This window comes from Gallinula chloropus, assembly GCF_964237585.1.
Source record: "Gallinula chloropus genome assembly, chromosome: 2".
NCBI lineage: Eukaryota > Metazoa > Chordata > Aves > Gruiformes > Rallidae > Gallinula > Gallinula chloropus.
In genome coordinates this window covers 146,091,606-146,098,196 of record NC_140086.1, presented here as the reverse complement: position 1 = coordinate 146,098,196, position 6,591 = coordinate 146,091,606, and positions in this window count along the sequence as shown.

Here is a 6,591-nt window from a genome sequence, read left to right as displayed (position 1 = left end):
GCTCCTCTTCCCAGTCAGTGCCCGGCGAGGACGATTCGTGACACGGGGTGACGGGTGCGGAGGGCTGCTAGCGGGGCCGCCGTCCTGTCAGCTGAGCCGGCCGGGAGTGCCAGCAGGGCTGGCCGCGGGGCGCCCTGGGTCCGACTGCCTTTAGTCACCTCTGCAGAAGCAGAGAGACTCCAGGAGCCCTGTTCTGATGAAGACTTCCAGTGCGTGTGGGGGTGCCTTTGGGTTGGAAATGAGGCAGGGACGCTGCACCCAGACCAAGCCATGCCTGGGGAGCTGCAAGTGCAGTGCAGCAGCCAGCCCCACAGGGCGTCAGCAGGAGGGCGAACATGGGCCTAGCACCTGCACAGGGAACAGATTTGCAAGAGTACGTGTCATTTAGGTCACATCCATTAGAATCACTACTCAAGACACCTTCCTGAAGCACTGACAATGCTTTGCAGGTGGTTAGAATATACTGCCTGTATATAAAAAACCTTTTATAAATAAAAATATGTATCAGTAACTTACATACTGGTAGTCATAGCCAGTTAAAATGCAACTTAAACTAAGACATTATGGGCACGTGCATCTACATATGGCAGAATTTCGTCTCCAGTAGTCATCCTTTCTCTTAGCCTTTTGCTATTTTTTCCACATGCTCTCCAATTATTTTGGGGGTTTATTACCATTTTCTTTTTTTCACCTGACCACTTCCTTCCTTGCTCAAAGTGTCATCTTGCTTATCTGGATAAGCACACCCGCAGTGCTGCCTCCACCTGCTTTCATGCCATCTCTGCTGTTTTCCACTTCACTCTCATGATCACAGCCACGTGGCTGAGCTGGCTGATGTGGCAAACACCTCCACAAAAACAAAACCTGAAAGGGGATAAGCATTACCACTTCGCGAAGCAGTTTCCTAGGCAGCTGTACCCCAGGGGAAGGGAGAGAACGTGTAGATTATCTCCTGGATGATCTCAGGCTGTAGTGGAATGACACACTGGTGACAGTTTTACAACTGGCATAGCCTGGTGCTGGCATGTGATGCCACCAAAAGGAGCAAGCCCTCCTGATCGCAACTGGGCGTCTGCTGAAAATGCTGCTGACAAGGCACAACTAAACTAACGCTGCAGAGTTAAAATACAGCCAATGTATTAAAACGTTATGTTTCCTACATTTGCATATTAAATTGCATCTATTGCTGGGATCTGCGAGATTGCAGCACTCCTTCACAGGTACAACCAAGGCCTCCCTGTGCAGTATCAGAGTGTAAGCAATGTATCTTAGAGCAAAAAAAGGGCCTGACGAGGCTGTGTTATGGAGACCCCCACTTCTGCACTGACCTCTATAGACATAGCTCTTTTCTGATGCAGGGACCACAATGGAACGATTAAGACTGGTTTGAATTAATTATGGACAGCAATGTATATGTGTAAGCAACGTAAAAGCATTAAGGCAAGGGATAAAAGAATGGGAGCAGTACAACTAGTAAACACTGTTGTGTGTAAACTGAGAGCAGAATGATTGCACTCCATTACGACATCATCCCAGATATTTCCCGGGATTCCTGGATCCTGTGCTCTGGGAACAGGAAGGTGGCAACAAGGTCAGACGACACTGCAAATGTCAGCCCCATCCCTGCTGTCAGAACAGCACGGCCTGAAACAAGGAAACAAAATAGGGAGCAACCCCACCTATGATAATGGAGGCTGAAGTAATCAAGAATTGGAGGGAAGCAACAGATCACATTGTTCTAACATCTGATCATACAGATCTGTCCAGAAAGCAGTTTGTCATCAGCAATCCAGAGGACACCATGAGACAGTAAGAGCTCAATAGTGATAGTCAGGCCTGACTAGGTAATGAACTAGCCCACCTACCTATGCTGTTTGGACACACAACTCTTGAAGCTTTGATTATGCAAGTGAGAGAGGATTATTATGTGCAACCAAAATCAGTTGCTTCTTTCTAAGTATTAGCTTCCTGTTTCTTAATGTTTTACACTGCGTTCCGCTGAATTCCCACACATTCCCACACATCCCACAGAAATGAGAGGACAGTCTACCTGCTCATAGATCCTAATAACTGCTGCCAAATTAGAAACCTCGATGACAAATTAACTAGTCAGAAAAAACAGCTCTAACAGTTTGTTGTAACAAGTATTTTAAAAAAACCCCACACCACAGAATGAATGTTGTGGGGGTTCATTGGTATACAGAATGAAGAGGAGGAGGTATAGAAAATGCTGAGCAATGTTGTTTTTGCAAACTTTAGAATGTTTTTCTACACTGACTTGAGGAATAAAAGACTCAAGTTACCTCATCCAGAGTCATTTACCAAAGACTTAAGTGGTCTTTGGGGAAACTGAGGCCTAAAACTAAGTCGTACCATAAAAGGAAGATAAAAGGACAACTGTCGATCAAGATGTGTTAATAAAGGGGCAACAGTTAAGGGCTATATAAGATGAACATTAGTAACTTAGGAAGATACTGCATTTTGCTCAGTAAGCTTATGACCATTATTTTTTTCACCAAGGGGAAGCAGGGACCTGCCAGACATGCAATGCACATTACACTAGGTGCTGTTATAAAGAAGGCACCTCAGTTGAGCCTGTAAACCTTGGAAGTACCTAATTCACAGGTAAACACAGGAGGGATTTCAGATGGCAATAGGGTGTAAAATGCTGAAAACACTGACCACAGGTGTGCCTGCTTCACTGGGACACCCACTCTTGCAAGAACATGTAATAAACTGCTGCTTCACTAGGCAGCCTGCTGCGAGTCCTTTCTTAGGACCACTGGCCTTTCTATCCGAGGTAGTTTGCTGAAGGTGTCCTTCTGATCAAACCGTGAAGGCTGGAGCACGGCAATATGGTTGAGCCAGGTAGTGACAAAAGCCTACCAGAAACACTTGCGCCGGGGTGGCGCCCGCAAACCTGGCGGGTAACGCCGCAACCAGCTTTACCGAGCGAGCCTGCGTCAGGACTTGGCTCCTTCAGCAGACACGCCCCGGAGCAGCACCACACGGGTGGGGCCGGAAGGCGGGCATCGCGGCAACCGCCGCTACGTACAGGCCTGCGCACAACGGCAGCGATGGCGCCTCTAACGGCGGAGGCGCTGCGGAAAAGCATACGAAGCGCTGCCGGGGCGAGCCGTCCGCAGCAGGGCCCCGGGCAGCAGGCCGCCGGGCGCTGCCTGCCGCCACCGGGCGCTGCCTACCGCCGCCAGGCCGCGGCTACGGCCGCTTCCGTGCGCCAGCAACAAGGCGCCGCGTGAGAGGTCTCGCGAGAGCGCAGCCCCTACTCCGTGCCCGCCCGTTGGCCGGTGACGCCGCGGGGCGGGGCGTGCGTCGCTTTGAATCGGCGCGGGGCGGCGGCGCCGGGGCGCGACATGGGGACGGTGGAGCCGGCGGCTGGGGAGCGGCCGGGGGGCGACGCTGCCGGCTCGAGGCGCGTCGAGGTTCCTCGGCCGCCCTCCATCGAGGAGTTCACCATCGTGAAGCCCATCAGCCGCGGAGCCTTCGGGAAGGTGTACCTGGGCCGCAAGGCGGGGAAGCTCTATGCCGTGAAGGTGAGCGGCTGCGAGAGACCCTTCCCCGCCCCTGCGGCCCGCGGGGTCCGCTCCGCCGCTGCCGCCCTCCGCTTTCCTTTAGCCCTGTGTGCGGGAGGGGCGTTCCGGGGAGGAAGAGGTGCCCTGCCTAGGCCTGTCTTGCGGGCCCGTGGCTTGCCCCGCATGACAATTTCTGACACTGGGACTTTGGGGAGCTGCTGCCCTTCGGGGCGAAGCCGGGGAGGCGTGTTGCCCGCTTGGCTGCGCTTGGCTTTCTCCTCAGGTTTCTCCTCGCTTGGAGGCTTTGTTTAGGAGGCCTCTGGTAATGGCAGCTGTCATCAGAAGTACTTTGAGCGCCGAGGAAACGACACTGAAAGCCTTCCGGAGCGTTATGGCTCTGTTTGCTTCTTTCCTGTAAAAATACCTGCTAAAATTGAAGAGGTTGTGCCACGGGGAGGGCGGGCTTACGTTTGGTCACGAGGGAAGAGGCCGCCTCTGAGATGTGCACAGAGAGGAGGTCGTGTAAAGGACTTTGTCTGGGAGCATAGTTTTAAAAAAACCTAAACCCACAACCACTCCATTCCTATGTTGATCATGAAGGATTAAAAACTAGGGTTGTCAGTAGTAAAGACTGTACTAGTGGTTTGTGGGAGTGTGGCTTTGCAGTTATAAAGATTGTAACCATCTGCATGGTATGTAAAGGCAATGTAAAAAGTCAGGCAAAACAGATACTGCTGTTCAGAGCTATATATGGGTTTACACTGGTTTATTATAAGCATTTTGAGGTGAAAGCTTTCACATAAATCCTTTATCACTATTGCAGGGAAGTTTGCAGATTGTTTACAGCTATAACATTTAGCATGTGTTAAACACTCGTCAACGCGTATTGAATGTGGGGTGCTGTGCATTCTGTGTATATCTTGGAATTATTTTTTTTGTGTATCAACTTTGATTATAGCGATGGTAGCTGTGGAAACTAATTTGTGCTGCATATAGAGTGGGTCAGTTGCCTTACTTTAGTGTTGTACAGAAGTTTATTGAAAGTGTTGTGACCTAAGAGCTTCTGTGTGCATTCTTTATCCCTGTTGCAGACTTACAGACTGTGCAAGCTACTGAATTTAAGTATTTTTATAGCTAGGGCCAACACTTAGAAGGTAGCAAATTATGCTTCTTATGCCTTGCCATCTTTATATGTTAACAAATTCTGTTACTGAATGGTGGTCGTAACTCTACAGTTGTGTGGCGTAGAGAATGGATTAATGAAACTTGCTTTACATACCTGGACTATAGCTGTCAGAGGTGGGCAAACTTCCAGTGCATGTGCAGTACTTGTCTAAATACCTACCAACTGTGCTATTATGCATCTTCTGATCAAGATTAAGATTGAGTGGGCGTTAATATATAGTGGAGTAATTCAGTATAGGAATCGGAGCTTAATTCATAGTTAAGCTTGTTATTACCTCATTGTGAGTTGTATGCCTTTGAGCCTTCTTCCCAAGGCAACAAATATTTATTGGGTGACCTGATTATAAATTGTAAATGAAAAAATTTGCTTGCTTTCTCTACAAAGTTAAGAGGCTGGAGTAGTTGTGGTCTTGTGCTTGAGGTTACCAAGGTGAGGTGGCTTACTATTGTATTCTATTTTCAATCCTCAGGCCATATATCTCAGCCTCTGAAGAGGTGGAAAGACTTGCTCATCAAGTGTATATCTAAGCATTGAACACTTTTTTTCTGTTTCTGATTTCTGTACTGTGGATAAGAGGATTAACTCAGGGCAGCTTAATTTCACATACAGTCTAAACACTCATTTTCCAGTTTGTGCAAGTGCAGGAAATATTGGTTGTGTGATTTCCATTCAGGACTGAATTGGGAGCAGAGCAATGAAGAAGGTTCTGTGATAGCTTGTGGTTTAAAATTCTGTCTGTATATGAAGTTATCTCTGTTATGTATCTATGTGTGTGAGCAAGTGTAGAAGTAAATTAATTGACCGAAGAACTTCGGGTTGAGCAAAGAAAAGAATGTTTATTTACTTGACTTTGTTTTGTTTTTCAGGTGGTGAAAAAAGCAGACATGATCAACAAAAACATGGTTCACCAGGTCCAGGCAGAGAGGGATGCGTTGGCTCTCAGTAAAAGTCCTTTCATTGTGCACTTGTACTACTCCCTTCAGTCAGCTAACAACATCTATTTAGTGAGTATAAAACTAACTGTTGTTTTATGTCATTGAAGATGGAGTGCAGAACAGTGTTCATGTCTGAAAACGTTTTTGTGGTAGTGAATTTAGTAATTTTTACTTCTTTCTCGGAATGCTTGAGCATATTTCTTTTCCCTGGTACCTTTGATATCTTCCCGCTTGGCTCCTTTTTTCACAGAAGAGTCTTTTCTAATAGCTAATTTCTTTTAAGAATATGTAGACACCTTAAGGAAAACAAAACAAGAAAACATCCTTTTTCAAGCAGAATCCAAGTCTCCCTTAAAGGGAATTGGTTTTACTTGTTGCTGAGGCTCAGAGTTCATTATGGTAGTTGGCCTAGATGGCAAGAGAATAACCAGCAAAACTAAGTGCTTGTCTACATCGAGCACTCTGAAGTACAGTAGGATTTGAATATAGTTTTATGTACTTCATATGAAGGTAGGCATGGATTAGGACACTCAGCAGAGGGTCTAGCATAACTGCAAGCACACACAGTGAACAGCTTGATTGAGTTTTGAGTCAAGGTTGCTTTGTGCTCCTACAGTGTGTTTTGAGTGTAAATGGAGGTTTCTTTTCCTGGGATCTCTGTTAACTTAATGTGTGGATTAAAGTTTAGGGTGAAGGATTTATAAAGGAGATGCTAAAGCCATATATGTGGGATAGCATTATATACTGGGATCTGAGTACTGATAAGATTTCTTGAGCAAAACCCCAGAAGTTAAGAGTGTGTTTCTGAGAACCTGCTGACTCTTATCTCGAATATGATGTGAGCCATGGTAACGTGTGGCTTTGTATCATTTTTTTGGATGCCTGTACTTTTTTTTTAAACACATCTTTTATTGTCTTAAATGCATAGTAGCTCTCA